General features: G+C 42.9%; 1 long non-coding RNA gene across 2 annotated transcripts; it reads right to left on the bottom strand.

Annotated features, from left to right (window-relative positions):
* Positions 1–201: 201 nt before the first annotated feature.
* Positions 202–5,617, bottom strand: LOC109494319. Of its 2 annotated transcripts, none has more exons than XR_006589624.1 (3): positions 5,492–5,617; positions 2,249–2,486; positions 202–774 (listed from the first exon to the last, which is right to left on the bottom strand). It is a non-coding gene; the product is annotated as an uncharacterized LOC109494319 (long non-coding RNA). The 2 variants fall into 2 exon arrangements; XR_002149084.3 differs by lacking the exon at positions 5,492–5,617 and adding an exon at positions 2,735–3,200.
* Positions 5,618–15,746: the final 10,129 nt, after the last annotated feature.

Raw genomic sequence — 15,746 nt, 5'->3', positions numbered from 1 at the left:
AAGAATTCCAGATACGGCACAATCATACTTTATGAGCCCACGAATTGATCGGTTTTATCGTCGGACAGACTGTTTCCCATCGTTTGTGATATCAAACAGTGATACAACGATTATCCTTCTGGAGCGACATTTCACAAAAGGGGGAGCCCATCTGTAGGGTAAATTTCCGAGGCGTGGATTTGCTGATACCAACAAAGGGCATATGTGCAGGAACTCTGTTTTAATTTTTGCGTTCAGAAATACTGAATTCGATGAATTCGTGGGAAGCCCCCCAAGGGCGCCGAAGCAGCTCTCCAAAATTGCGGGTACCCGGCCCAGGGTGGCGGGAACCCCACGCTCGCCGATGGCTCCAGCCCGTCGACCAGACCCGCCGACGGGTCCCGCAACCCCAGCCCGCCTCCCTGCGCGCGCCCCGCCCAGCGCGCGCCCCGCCCCGGGCCCCGGACGGGAGCACCCTGCACGTGCGACTCCACGTGAGCCTCCCGGCCGGCGTGCAGCCCGGAACTACGCATGCGCCGGCTGCCGGCGAAAGTAGGTCAGACTCCTCCTCTCACGTGACCCGCTCCCCTCAGCTACCCTCGGCGCCTCCCCGCCGGGGCGCAGCCGGGATGCGCTCTGCAGCCAACGTGACGGGGCCGGGCGCGGGTGGGGGCGGGCTCGGTCCGCGAGCGCCCGGAGCCCGCGAGGATTCGCCGGTTCTCCTCCCTCCGGAGCGCTCCGCTCAGAAGTCGGGCGGGCAAAAGGGAGCGTGGCGCGGAGCCTCCGGGAGCCGGGCTGGAAAAGAAAGGGAGATGAAAGAGACCTCAAATCCCCGACACCCGACCAGGGCTGAGTCCCCTTCCTGCTCTTTGAAGCAGTGCTGCCAGAAAGGAGGGGACGCGAGCCGCGTTTCAGTGTAAACCGAATCTCCCCGACCGTTTGCAGTCCCATTTGTGTGAGGTAACTCTGACTTTCGTAGAAAGAAACTTTGTGAAAGGAGATGTAAAAGGATGTTAATGGTTCCTGGAATATTCCATAGGCCCTACTGCCGAACTCCTACCCATTGCCCGCCAAAGACTCTCCTCCAGAGGGACTTTAAGCAGAAAGCGAGACCACCTTCCGGTAGAGATTTGAGAGGTGGGGGTGCTGATGGGGCTGGGTGTTTGGGAGCAAGCAGCCTGAAGTCAGCTGAAGCCTGACTTTTGTGTGTTAGGAATACTATTATTTCTTGCCCCTGCCCCTTCTGATTTTTAACTTGCTGCACAGAGGATAGGCTCTGCCTCAATGAGTTGCAATTCACTGGGGGAGACTGACAAGCAAAATTACTGGGATGGGCTATAAATCCTTTCACAGAGGTGTGCCCAGGTGTTATATAAGCACGGGGGGGGGGGGGGACACCGAGTACAGGGGTGGGTACCCTGAGTGTTCAAGTCTAAGTGGGAGTTAGCTGGCAGAAAAGTAAGGCAGAGGGGGTGGAAGAGGGCTCCAAACAAAGGAAACTACTAATAGTTACATAATATTTCCTTCAAGGAGCCCTTTACTATAATTGTCTTAGCCATGCATATGGTTGGAATGTATATCGTTTCCATTTATGTTATTCTAAGCCGGTCTTTAATGAACATAGTTGTGCATAATGCTTTTACCCCTCCACTTTTAAATAAGACCCAGGAGTGGGATGACTATATAAAAGATACAAACGTGAGATAATTTTTGATAAAGCATTGTCAGATTATGTTCCCCAAAAGTTGCGCTAAGTTGTGCCAAGGTGGCATTTAAATATTTAGCATTCAGGCAGTAAGTCACCCATTATTTTTTTCTTTAAAAACAATTTTTTTTAATGTTTCTTTATTTTTGAGAGAGAGAGAGAGACAGAGCGCGAGCTGCAGAGGGGCAGAGAGAGGGGGAGACACAGAATCTGAAGCAGGCGCCAGGCTCCACAGAGCCCGATGTGGGGCTTGAACTCACGAAGCGCAAGATGACCTGAGCCAAAGCCGGATGCTTAACTGACGGAGCCAGCTGGGTGCCCCACCCATTATTTATTTCAAATCAGTGAAGCCTGATGAGATTAACACTTGGTTTACTAGAATGCCATAAATCATAATACATACATTTTTGGGTTATGTGACCCATGATTAAATTCAAGTTGAATTCAGAAAAATGGAAACTGTCAGACCAGTGCATCTAATCCTTTACACGGAACCACCTAGCAGGTACAAGGCTGGGGTTGGAGGGAGGTAACAGTGAGACAAACTAAAGCAGTGCCACATACCTGTCTCTGATGGCTCCTTTCTTCCTGTGAATCAGGAGTAAGAGGGAAGGTAGCTCCACACAAGTCAGAACAAGCTAAGAGGCTTCCACATAAATGTCAGAAAAGCATCAGAATTAAAGAGGCCAGATTTGACCTAAGAGGCCAGTATACCGTGCAGGAGGAAGGCTGGGCACACGTTTGGGAACAAATTTCCAGAAACCTGCATGCTTCTCGACTTGGTCTCTGTTGGCATCTGTACCTGCAAAGAGTAAACAAGACTGTGACATTCAAAAGCACATTTAGGAAAAAGGGTAATTTAGGTAACATGGACAATGAAAACAGGATGCGTCTTGCTTGTTGCCTGCATTAAGCTAGAGCGTTAAGGAAAACTGGAGCATGGTGTAGTTATAATTTCAGAGGCATGGATTTGTTCATACTGCGCTGTTTCTTTGATATCCATTCTGTGTGTTGTGAAATGACCTTATGCTTTAGGAGCAGGGGGCTTACCTTTCCTGAGCTTCCGGTGTTGGCTTCAGTTGAACAAACAAATCAGGGTAGTACCATTGCCCTTCTTATAAGGATTACCAGAGTCAATTCAACAAAAGCAAACTGAGTTTGAAGAGGGTCTGGCACCTGCTTAGTGCTCAATGAACGTTTGTTGTTGATACTCGTGTAATAATGACTGGTTCCATCAGAGGAAGCCTGGACTTGTTTCAGTGGTTATGTGCTGACATTCTTTCTTCTTGGATGGGGGTGAAGAAGCATGTGTACCTGATGCCATCTTTCCACCTTGAGAGGAGCCAACCCAACCACGTGCCTAATAAACAAGGAGGGGCAGAGGAGGCCACACCCTGATCAAACTGTTCTTGCAGTCTCTGCTACCTCTTGACATTCTAGTTGTTTGGAGATAAATACATCCCATTTGTGACTGCAGTTACTGGAGTTGGGTTTTCTGTCATTTTAACTACACGGTAAAGTGATGACACTGGCATTCCATTCTGAGCATCATGAACTTGTTAAGGAGTAAAGCTTATCATGGTGGATGAATACAGTGACTCAGCGTACTCAATTTCTAGGGCTGCCATAACAAAATACCACTGGATGGTAAGACAAGGTGTCTTAAAAGAAATGTGTGTGTTCACAGTTCTGGAGGCTGGAAGTCTGAGATCGTGGTGTTGGCGAGGTTGGTTTCCTCTGAGACCTTTCTCCTTGACTTGTAGATGGCCATCTTCTCCTGCTGTGTTCATATGGGCTTCCCTTTGTGTGTATCTGTGTCCTGATTTCCTCTTCTTATAAGGACACCATTCGTATGGGGTTAGGACATGTCCTAAAACCTTGTTTTAACTAAGTTATCTCTTTAAAGACCCTATTTTGGGGGCACCCAGGCAACTTAGTTAAGCATCCGACTTCAGCTCAGGTCATGACCTCTCAGTTTGTGGGTTTGAGACCCAAGTCAGGCTCTGTGCTGACAGCTCAGAGCCTGGAGCCTGCTTCAGATTCTGTGTCGCCCTCTCTCTCTTTCTCTCTGCCCCTCCCACCCTCACACACACATACTCTCTCTCAAAAATAAAAAAAAGAATTTTTTTTATTAAAGACCCTATTTTCAAATACAGTCACATTCTGAGATTCTAGGGCTGGGACTTTGTGATATGAATGGGGTGAGGGACACAATTAGCCCATAGACATTACTGATATCATATGGATTATTTAAAATCAGATCTCCTTCCTTAAGTTTCCTTCTCCAAGGGATTTCTTTAGGTGTGTGTGTGTATGTGTGTGTGTTTGTGTGTAGGGGCTAGGGAAAGGAAAGAGACTGAATTTGGAAGAACAAGTATAGATCCAGAAAAACAGCACACAATGAAGTTCTGGCTAAGTCTACCCTTAAATATGTCCTCAAAGGACAGTTCACATTGATGACAGGAAAGCAAATGTACAGGTAGCTTTGGATATTTTACTATTAGGTTTATTTTAAAAAATTTTTTTAAATGTTTATTTTTTTTTAAGAGAGAAAGAGACAGAGTGTGAGCCAGGGAGGAGCAGAAAGAGAGAGGGAGACACAGAATCAGAAGTAGGCTCCAGGCTCTGAGCTGTCAGCACAGCCGACACAGGGCTCGAACCCACAAACCGTGAGATCATGGCCTGACCTGAAGTCGGATGCTTAACAGACTGAGCCACACAGGAGCCCCCGGTAATTTTACTCTTTGGGGAGATGGGTAACTTTTCTAAGGAAAATGTTTCAGGCCTAGGTGTTTTCTTTTTTGTTTTTTTCTCCCTTAACACTTGGTTAAACTGTTGGCACTTTATTATTGAAGACTAGAATCTCATTTGCCACTGTTTGTGTTCCTTCTAATGTCAGTAAGGCCAGTTTCCGAAAAAGAATGGAGAGCTTGGTTTGCATTCCTAGGTTGGTCACTGAAGCACGTAGTTTATGCTGTAGGGAAAAGCTGTGTGACGTGAAAGCAGTCCCTTCCCCACTTTGGGCTCAGTTTCTTAAATGTAAAATGAAGCAGTTGAATTCCATGATTTCTAATGTCATTTCCATCTAATCATGTGATTGGATGAAAAGAAAGTATTTTGGCTTCTTCGTTGGGCTTTGTTAGTAAAAAGTGTATTGTCCTCAAAAACTCTTTCCCAGCATACAGGTGACTAGGAAACCCTACCTGCATCAGGTATCATGGAAGACAATGAAGGTGCACATCTCTGAAAATGAAATTCATATTTCCCATCTTTGAACGTATATGCCCGTGTTTATTTCATTGCACAGTTCTTCTAATTATTTATTCTTAACAATGAGGAAAGGGGAGGGGAAGAATTTTTTTGTAGCGGAAACCACCATTTGAAGGGAAATATTGCATCATTGCTACTCAGTGTACCATCCCAGGGAAGTCATGCTCCAGCCCAGAGGTTCTTAACCAGGGTTGCACAGCTTAATCACCTTTTTAAAAATACACATGCCTAAGACTCTACTCAAAATTTTCAGTCAGTGAGTCTGGAGAAGGGCCTGAACGTGTGAAAAGTTCTGCAGGTATAATGTCATGCAACACCAGCTCTGAACTGTGGGTTTGGTCCAAAACCCTTACCTCCTTCCCATAAGTCATCCCAGATCCTTTTAGTCATGATACTAAAACACCTTGTATTAAAAGTACAGCTCACGTTAGTGGAAATGCATCTGCAATCAAGAGGGACAACTCTTTTTTCCCAATTTACATAGACTTTTAGTTGGTTATAAGAAAAAAATAATCTAAGTAATTCATAAAATTTTACCTCTGTTGCCATTCTGAATGCAGTCATCATTTCTGAAGCTACATATAATGTTTTGCCGCAGAGCGAATGTCCTCAAAACAACAACAGAACTTCGTATGGCACTTGCAATACATTGAGAACAATATTTGGTATCCGTGTCCTTTGTTATATCACCGAGGTACATTCTGGAATTACAGCGCTCAAATAAGAGGTTAGATTCCATTAACACTCCTGGAGGGTTGATTCAGGGAAATTGTATTTGTTTGCTGAACTGTAAATTAAACAGGTTCCAGGCTTCCACTCCTTCACATCTGCATCTCTGTAGCTGCATATGGAATTTGTTCTCACTGGATGCCAGTAAAGAACATCCAAGGAGAACTCAAACACAGAAAAACAACTTCCTGCTTCCTCCAGAAGTCCAGCTCTTGGAGCAATGGGATAAGCAGGTATCATGGGGCACACAGCACTAGTTCAACCCCTAGCAACTCATGCCACGGCTAGTCTCCATGTGTAACTGGGCTTGTTGTATCCCCTTCTGAGCTTTAATACTCTTACCTAGTCTCCATGTGTAACTCGACTTCTTACACTCCCTTCTGAGCTTTAGTACTTGTACCTAGTCTACTTGTATAGCTTGACTTGTTGTATCCCCTTCTGAGCTTTAGTATTCATACCTAGTCTCCATGTGTAACTCGACTTGTTACATCCCCCGTTCTGAGCTTTAATACCCTTACCTAGTGTCCATGTGTGACTCAACTTGTTGTATCTCCTTCTGAACTTTAATACTCTTACCTGCACAGGGTGGAGCTCACACTCATGGGGTAGGGTTGCCCCGAGAGGATCAGAGTAATGATAGTGTATATGAAGTGTTTGGCATGTAACAGACACCCTCAAGTGGTTCTTGGCATCATCATTATTATCTTCTTGGGGAAAAAATAGGTGCGATAAGCGAGGATTTGGTTTTTGTTCATAGTTTTCTCTTAATGAGAGAATTCAAAAGGAATTAGACTCAATTTAGAGCTCTAATTTGTCTGCTGGTAAATAAGAATATGCCCACTCAGAAGTAGCCAGCCGCTTGTCTGTAGATGAAACACGGTATGTACAAATACCAAGCTATGTGTGATCTTCTCCAGGGAATACAAAGAAACCCTTAAACCTCCTTTGAACTGCACTTTAGGTGTGAATGAAAAACTTTACTTGAACTCTCATGAAACTCAAACTCCCTGGAGTTGAGCTGCTGCTACAATTTGGCACCATTTTTTTCAATATGGTGAAACTGGATTCAAATAGATAGTGCTATTTACAAGATCTCAATTCTTACAGAACCTAAGATTAGGAAAGTACAAAAGCAGGTGGCTGTAAACTGTCCCTTGGTTGTTGTGAGGGAAGGGGAGAAGAAAACTGAGCCTTTAAAATAAATTGACCTCTTAAAGTCCTGAACTTGCTTGGGGCAAATTCTGGTATCAACCTGAATATCTAGGAAAGTGGAAGCAAAAAGGAAGGAAGGGTTGTGATGTTAATATCAGGGATTCAAAATCAAGGAGAAGTATAACCACCATGAAGTATAACTATCATACAATAACTATCATACATCTTTTTGCACCAAATAACATAACAGAAAGATGTAACAGATAATATTGTTTAAATAACATATATAAACACCAACAATTTACCCCATGAGTAGAGAATACATGTCATTTTCAACGTGTTGAAACATTTATAAAAATAACTGCATATTCCTAACCTTACAGCTAAAGGAGCTGGGAAAAGAACAAACAAAAACCCAAAACCAGTAGAAAGACGGAAATAATAAAGATTAGAGCAGAAATAAACAAAATAGAACAAACAAACAAACGACCAGTAGAAAAAAAAGGTAACTATGTATTTGGATGGATTCAAAGAAACATTTGATTTGATAAATGCTCACAGACGGATAAAACCTTCCCAGTGGTTATCTCTGAAGGTAGGGGTCAGAATGAACTTTATACTCTTTTGTGTGGTCTTTTAGATTGTTTGAAATCTTTCCAACCAACATGTATCATTTTATAAGAAAAAATATCATTATTTTCATTGAAAAAGAATACCTGATAGTTACTAGATACTTACTGTGTTGCAGGTGTCCTGACATTTTAATTCATTTCATCCTCAGGTTTTTCTCTTCCCCACACACATCTTTCTCTCTTTCTTCTATAATAATAGGAATTTAGGTGGACGTGTAACCCCCCCTCCCCACTAGGCACTAATTCCCCAGCCTCCCTTGCTGCTAGGTGGCCAACTAATTGGATACTAGTAGAAGAGGCGGGTATACCCTCTGGTCATCTTCCCTCTTTTAACCTCTCTTGCTGCTAGAATAGAGACCCGGTGGACACGGTGGTGAGCCACATTCAACCAAACCAGAGAGGGTCACCAGCTAGAGAATGGGGAGTGACAAGAGAGACGACCTGGTTCCTGATACCATGGATCCCAGATCAGCCTTGGATTGTTTGCAGTCAGACTGTTTGGATGGGGGGCGGGGGGAGTGGTGAATAAACATCTATCTTATTTAAACCACTATTAATTTGGTATCTGTTAAAGCTGCCACATCAATATTCTTTTATTATTTTACATTGTGAAGTTTTTATACACAAGTGTAACATGTTTTATAACCATAATTATTTAATAATTTACATTATGTTTAATATATTTGAGTACTCACCAATAATCCTTATATATGTCAACATCCTCTCTTTAATAAACACTTTTATTTTAATCATGCTTAGTGGGCCTGATGATGTATCTTTTCATTCCAGAAGGGATATATGGATGATATATTCTCAGAGTTCTTCATATTTGAATGACATCTCGATTGTTTTTAGAATTCTTGAGTCATGATTTTTTTCCGCCTAAGTCTCTGGAGATTGCTGTTTTTTGTTTTTGCTTTGTTTTGTTTAATCTATTGGACTGAAGGGAAGTTTTGAGATCAGCCTGATTATTTCTTCTTTTAAAGTAAGCTGACTCTCCTGCTAGGGTACTTGGAGACTGTCAACTTTGGAATAGCAACACCTTAAAGATTATGTGACAGCACTGGTCACTATTTAATCATTTTAAAAGAATATTGCAGACTCTCTCCCTCTCTCTCTGCCCCTCCCCTGCTCACGTTTTCTCCTCTCTCAAAATAAATAAACTTAAAAAAAACTTTTAAAAAAGGGGGGTGCCTGGGTGGCTCAGTCAGTTGAGTGTCTGACTCTTGGTTTCAGCTCAGGTCATGATCTCACAGTTCTTGGGTTCGGGCCCCATGTTGGGCTCTGTGCTGACAGTGTGAAGCCTTCTTGGGATTCTCTCCCTCCTTCTCTCTCTGCTCCCACCCCCGCTCATGTTCTCTCTCTCTCTCTCTCTCTCTCTCTCTCTCAGAACAAATAAACTTTAAAAATTGAAAAAAACATTGTAGACTCTTTAATGTACAGATTTCTGGCTTCCATCATTTCATTTTCTTATTATATCATTTAACTTTTGTTTTTATTTCTGTTATTTTCAAAAACACCAACTATCGTAACTTATCCATTCAACAAATATTAAATAAATTTTAGCCATCACTCTTCTTTTAAATTTTTTTAATGTTTATTTATTTTTGAGGGGGGGGAAGGGACAGAGAGAGAGGGAGACACAAAATCCAAAGCAGGCTCCAGGCTCCCAGCTGTCAGCACAGAGCCTGATGCGGGGCTTGAACTCACGAGCTGTGAGATCATGACCCACACCGAGGTCGGACACTCAACCGACTGAGCCACTCAGGTGCCCTGCCACCACTCTTCTTTAAAAAAAAAAAAAAAAAAAAAAAAAAAAGCTTATTTATTTTGAGAGAGAGAAAGTGTGAGCAGGGGAGGGGCAGAGAGAGAGGGAAAGAGAGAATCCCAAACAGGACTCCTCACTGCACTGTCAGTGCAGAGCCTGATGCAGGGCTCAATCTCACAAAGATCATGAGATCATGACCTGAGCCAAAATCAAGAGTCACACGCTTAACTGACTGAACCACCCAGGTGTCCCAAGCGACCATTCTCAATATTACTATGTGCCAGGCATTGTTCTAGATGCCAACAATAGAGAAACGGACAGGATCAACAAAGTTTTCACTCCATGGAGCATGCTTTTAGTGGGAGGAGAGAAAATAATTAAACAACATAATTTCAGATAGAGCTATGTTTCAGGAGAAAAACCAGACCTACATGACAGCATGACTGCCACAAGGCAGTGGACCAAGGACAACTTGTGTTGGATCTGAACCCTGAATGACTGGAAGAAGCCATTCATCCAGAGATCTTCAACTCTTTGTCATGCTGCACATTTAACCCTTTAGAAAATCGTGCTGAGGGTTTTTGAGAAGAGATTTTCAATGTATCTTGAGTCAGATCACTTCTCATCACCTCGGCTGCCACCACCATAGACCAGGCTACCTTTATCTCTCAGCTGGTTTCCCTCCTCCCACTCGTGGGCAAGTCTTCCTAGTCTGCTGTCCTCTGGCATCCAGAATAACTTCTGAAACTTGAATCACACTCCATCATTGGTTTGCATGAATCTCTGCTATGGCATCCTATGTATGACAAAGAAGGTTACTTCTATCTTCATATACTAATTAAATTATACAGTTTTAGCTAGGCACATTTCCCAGTTTTGGCCACGGGATCAAATCCTGGCCAGTCGGATACAAGCAGAAATGACGTGAACAATTTCTTGATTGAATTGTCCTTTCCTTCTGATTTCCCCTAGTTCTGTTGGCTGGCACGTGGAACCACATGGTGGTGAGCTACCTTCCACCATGTCTAAGATGGAAAATTCCAGGCAGTGGTGGAATAACAAGAAATGTGGTCCCTGACACACTGGAGGGCCTTGGACTGCTTACCCTCAGACTGTTACATGAGAAAGAAATACTCTATTATTTAAATCATTGCTGTTTAGGGATGTGAACAGAAATGATGTGTGGTACTGATGGATCATTCCAAGATGCTTCTTGGGCTGTCTGGGTGGCTTAGTTGGTTAAACTTCTGACTTCAGCGCAGGTCATGATCTCATGGTCCGTGAGTTCGAACCCCGCATCGGGCTCTGTGCTGACAGCTCAGAGCCTACAGCCTGCTTTGGATTCTGTGTCTCCCTCTGTCTCTGCTCCTCCCCCACTTGCTCGCTCTCTCTTTCTCTCTCTCTCTCTCAAAAATAAACATTTAAAATTTTGAGAAAAAGAAAAGATGCTTCCAGCTTCTATTTCTGAATCCATGATGCTTGCTCCCTTCCGCTGCATCCTTTCGAGGATGGAGAGCCACTTACTAATCCTAGGCTGGCTACTTGCAGACAGTTATGTGAGAGAGAAATATACCTCTAACCTATTGGAAACCCTTTATTACAGCATGGTAGATCCTGCCTAACTGATATTTTTCGTTTCACACTTAAAACTGAACTCAATTTGCAGATGAGTCTGCCTATCTCATAGGAAGGCTAACACCTCGTGCAGAGTTTGGATCAGGTATATACTAAAAATAGATCATTGCCCTTCCCCCCACTTGACTCAGCACATCCTTTCAATGCCTGAAAGCTGTAAGGTCCATGTGACTGAATGTTAATGGGAAACCAAATACCTGTGATTAGAAACGGTTGTTTTTAAGAGGATAGTAGCATCACTACACATGTATGGCAGGAGATATCTTGTTATATTTTTGACATTTAAAAGGTTTCATTTCTTCGGGAAAGGGAAGCATTATTAATTTCTTGCCTTATAACTGTCACGGACAGCTCGTCATCAGATCTAAGCCTGGGTGTTCTCGCTCTTCTCTGGGCACCTGAGGAGTGGATGCATTAGACATTCAGCGGCAGAAGCTTGGTGTGATAACACTGTGCTATGGTAGCAGCTCTTGTCTTAGTTGGGGCCCGTGAATATCAACCCACTGCGGGGGCATTAATTACATTGGGCAACAGTCAGAGCCATGATTAAGAAAGGCATGGAATAGTGAGGAGAGACCTCTTCTTCCCGCTGCCACTACAGGATGAAAAAGGCCACCACTGGGGTTTCTACCTCATACTAATAACGAGGTGGGTGCTTTATATATGTTGTTTCCTCCATTTCTTGCAAGAGCCCTATGAACAGTCATAATGATCTCCATTTTATTGATGAGAATACTGAGGCTTGGGGGATTTGGCTGTTTGTCCAAGAATGCTGAACGAGGCAGTTAGAAAGCCAGATTCTCTTCCACGTCTCTGTGTGTTAAAAACCCAGGCTCCTCCTCCCTGCCCCCGCCCCCACGACCCTACACCCTGCCCTGAGCTTCTGAGGTGTGAGAAAGAGGTGTGAGCTCTTGACTGGGAGTCAGGAGAAGGGAATTCTCATGACCTTGGCTTTGATCTCCATCTCCTCATTTGAAAATGGAAGGATGTGGAGCCTGCAGCTGGTGAGGAATGACCCGAAGTGCTTAACAATCAGCATATTAGGACAATTTCTCTGCTCCCATTACTCAGGTCCACACACATCCCAGGGGCCACAGCCTCCCTGCATTCCCCAAGAAAGCTGAGGGTTAACTGCTTCATTCGCTAAATATTTATTGAGCACCTTCTAGGTACCTGACATTGTGCCTGGGTCACACGGGCGAGCAAGATGTGAAGGATGCCTGGCCTCACTGAGTGTACACTTTATGTTTATGGCCCCTGGCCATAAACAAACAATTACACAGTTTTAAACGTATTCAGAAAAAAAGCTTTGAGAAAAAAGAACAGCTCAACGGTTCCTCTGAGGTACCGAGGCCTGAGTAAGGGAAGCTGGAGATACAATGGGGGACCAGAATCTGAGGGTCAGGCCTTGAAAACTGTGATAAGGAGCTTAGATTTTAACTGAAATGGAGCAGAAAGCCAGAAGAGGATTTTAAATAGGGAAGAAAAGTGACCCAATATCCCCATCCTTTTTTAATCTTAGTGTTTTGGGGGGGTAAATCTTATTGTAATGTAACATTTATTCAGAAAAGTCCACATATTGTAAGTGTTTGGTTCAATAAATTTTTAACAACGTGGCGATCTCTAGTTAACCAGCATTCAGAAACGAAACATCACCCCAAACCCAGGATCTTTCCTCCTGTCTTGTTCTGTCTTGTTCCATTCACTTATGCACCTACTGTCTTGTGCATTCTTGTGCTCTTAGCATCTTCTTGCAAATGGTGATGATCAAATTTTCAGGAATTTAAGAGCTGGTTGTTAAACATGGACACTACTTTTTTTAATTTATATAAATTTGCATTTAAATAAGTTACTTTAAAAGCAAAGGCAAGAACTTCTAGGAAATGCAAACAAATGTATCTTGACAGAAAGCAGATCAATGTGGCCTGGAGATCGAGGAAGGCAGGGAGGGGTCACCAAGGGGCACAGGGAAATTTTGGGGAGGGTGGGTGTGCTCATTATCTTGATTGTGGTGATGGTTTCATGGGTGTATACAGATGTCAAAACTTATCAGATTGCATACTTAATCATGTGTAGTTTATTGTATGTTAATTATACCTCAATAGATCTGCCAAAAAAGGAAAAAAAAAGGGTCTGGAATATAGCTCACTAAATATTTGTTGAAAAGTTAAATAAATATGGACTAGACTAGGAGAGTTTGAGGATGGTGGAAATCAAGAACATTTGAAGTTATTTTAATCCTCTGCTCTCAGGTGACTATAGCTGTTGGGGCTTTCAAATTTGTAGGTGAGTGAGATGCTGGAAAGATCATTTGGCACACAAAAAGGTAATAAATATTCAAAAGTCACCACTTCCTAAATATGCTACTACATTTTATTATTATTTATGCTCTCAAGGTTACATACATCTATTGTATCTCTCTAGTGGAAATCCCACAGGCCATAATGTACTACAGCTCATCCCATCCCAACTCTGTATTAAGTGACATCCCATTAGTAGCTTGACATTGGCCAGGATAAAGGTATTTACACCAAAGAAATCAGCCAATACTACAAAACATGGCTTTCTTTGTTTTGGACATCCAATTGTTAAACATTTGTCGGTCCCTCCCCCACACATCCCCAAGGGTAACCACTACTGAACTGGCTTCTAATACTCTTGGGGGGCTGGTCTCTTTGGTTTCACCCACATTGTATTCATGAGACTCATTCATACCATTGCATGGACTGAATTCATTAAGGGGAGAATGAATAGCAGGGGTACAAGGATGGGAGAGGCAGACACCAGTAAAGAGGTACTTCTGGCCAGACTTTGCTACCGGGTTAATATCTGAGAATGGAGTTAGGAGGGGGAGGCAGAGCTTTGGGATGGAACCCAGTGATTGGCCCTGATCCCAAGGTCAAAGAAGGTCACAGCTTCCAGAAAGGTTCTAGGAGCTGGAAATTGCACAGAGGAGAAGGGATTGAGGATGTATAAAAGGTGAAATGCATCTTATCTAAAGAGGGGGGCACCAGCTAAAGGATTTGTAACTGATAGTTGGAGGATTAAATGTACAAGAAGTGAACATGTGATAAAGGAGACGAGACTCTTGTTAAGCAAGGCAGATTGCAGCCATGAAATGAAGATACCCATACCTTAGCAGAAAAAGCAGGTATTATTGTAGATCCTTTGTTTTCAAGACTTCTTTGGTTTGAAACAGGATGGGGAAGGTGACTAACACACAGGAAGAGAAAGAGGAGGATTCTTATCTCAGTGGTAAAATTATCTTGATAACCTACAGGGAGGAGAAAACCAGGATAAGGATTATAGGGAGGAAGGTTTGATTTTTTTTTTTCCCCCAAGGTTCAATATACAAAGTTGAAAGAAGAGGAAATACTTCCATTCTTCTGTGTGTTTGTCATTCATTCATATATTTAATATTCGTGTTTGAACAGGAGGTTCAGCACATTGGATGAAGAGGCAATGTGTGAGCCTAGAACTTTGCTTTTAGAGAGAGAGGAATCATGCACAGTATGAAGTAGCCCCTCTGCTTTTTCTCCCCCTCCCTTTCCACCACCATAGCAATGCACAGAGGAAGATGTGCTCAGCCAGCGGGGAGAGTATTCGTTCTTTTATTGCTTATTTCTTTCGGGTTACTAGTTTCCTATTGTAGAACTGTTTAGGGATCATGAGAATTATTGTCAAGATAAACTCTAAAACTGATCTAGGATCTAGGGCAGCGTTGTGTACAGCATGCTGTAAACGCCATACATCCAGAATAATTCTGTGTTGTGGGTTGAATTTTGTATCCCCCGAAAGAGATGTCCAGTCCTAACCAGTGAATGTGACCTTATTTGGAAATAGGATCTTTGCAGATTAAATTAAGGCTTTCTAGGTGAAACCCCCCTCTATTTAGGATGGTTTTAAGTCCAATGACTGTTGTCGTTACAAGAGAAAGAAGAGGGATATTTAGAAAGAAGAGAGGCAGAGGCATTTGAAACTGAAGGCAGAAATCGGAAAGATGTAGCCACAAGCCAAGTAATGCCTGGAGCCTGCACAAGCTGAAGGAGGCAAGGAAGGCGTCTCTCCAAGTGCCTTTGGAGGGACCAGGGCTCTGCCAATACCTTTGCCTTTTGGCCCCCAAAACTGTGAGATAAAAGTTTCTGTAGTTTTCAGATACCAAGTTTATTGTAATTTGTTAGGGAACTATATACTTTGTCAAAAACACTGATACTCAGACACTAACACACACTACTGAATGAGAACCCTTAACAGCAGGCCTGGGACTCTGCATCCTAATGAACCCCTCTAAATTTTGGTGTGTAAATTTGACAGCTACTGATAAGAAAATCTGAGTGTGGCTTCTGTCATCCAGGACTAAAATAACCCAATATTTCAAGAGTTTTTTTTTTTTTTTTAATGATAGAAAAAAAGGAGGGGCACCTGGGTGGCTCAGTTAGTTAAGCATCCGACTTTGGCTCAGGTTCATGAGTTCAAACCCTTTGTTAGGCTGTGTGCTGACAGCTCAGAGCCTGGATCCTGCTTCAGATTCGTGTCTCCCTCTCTCTCTGCCCCTCCCCCGCTCACAATCTGTCTCTAAAAATAAATAAAAGTTAAAAAAATTAAAAATAAAAGAATAAAAGGAAATCCCATAGGCTGTCTGCCTTTCCCTTAGTAAAGAACATAGGATTATTAGACAATTGTATGAGATACTCAGATTACTAGTTATTGGAGACTTATAATTACTTAAGCACTGACTGTGTAGCAACTGGAGACACAAGTGTAAGAACATGGTGGCAGGTTTCATTGGACGGGAAACCTTCTGAATCAGTGTGTGCAGAAACTAATAAGGAAGAAGAGCTGAATGGTCTGGGTTTTAGTCTCAGCAGGTAAACAG

Source organism: Felis catus, chromosome E1 (assembly GCF_018350175.1).
Source record: "Felis catus isolate Fca126 chromosome E1, F.catus_Fca126_mat1.0, whole genome shotgun sequence".
In the NCBI taxonomy this organism is placed as follows: Eukaryota; Metazoa; Chordata; class Mammalia; order Carnivora; family Felidae; genus Felis; species Felis catus.
The sequence above is the reverse complement of the archived record's forward strand: the minus strand, read 5'-3'. Positions and strand labels throughout refer to the sequence as shown.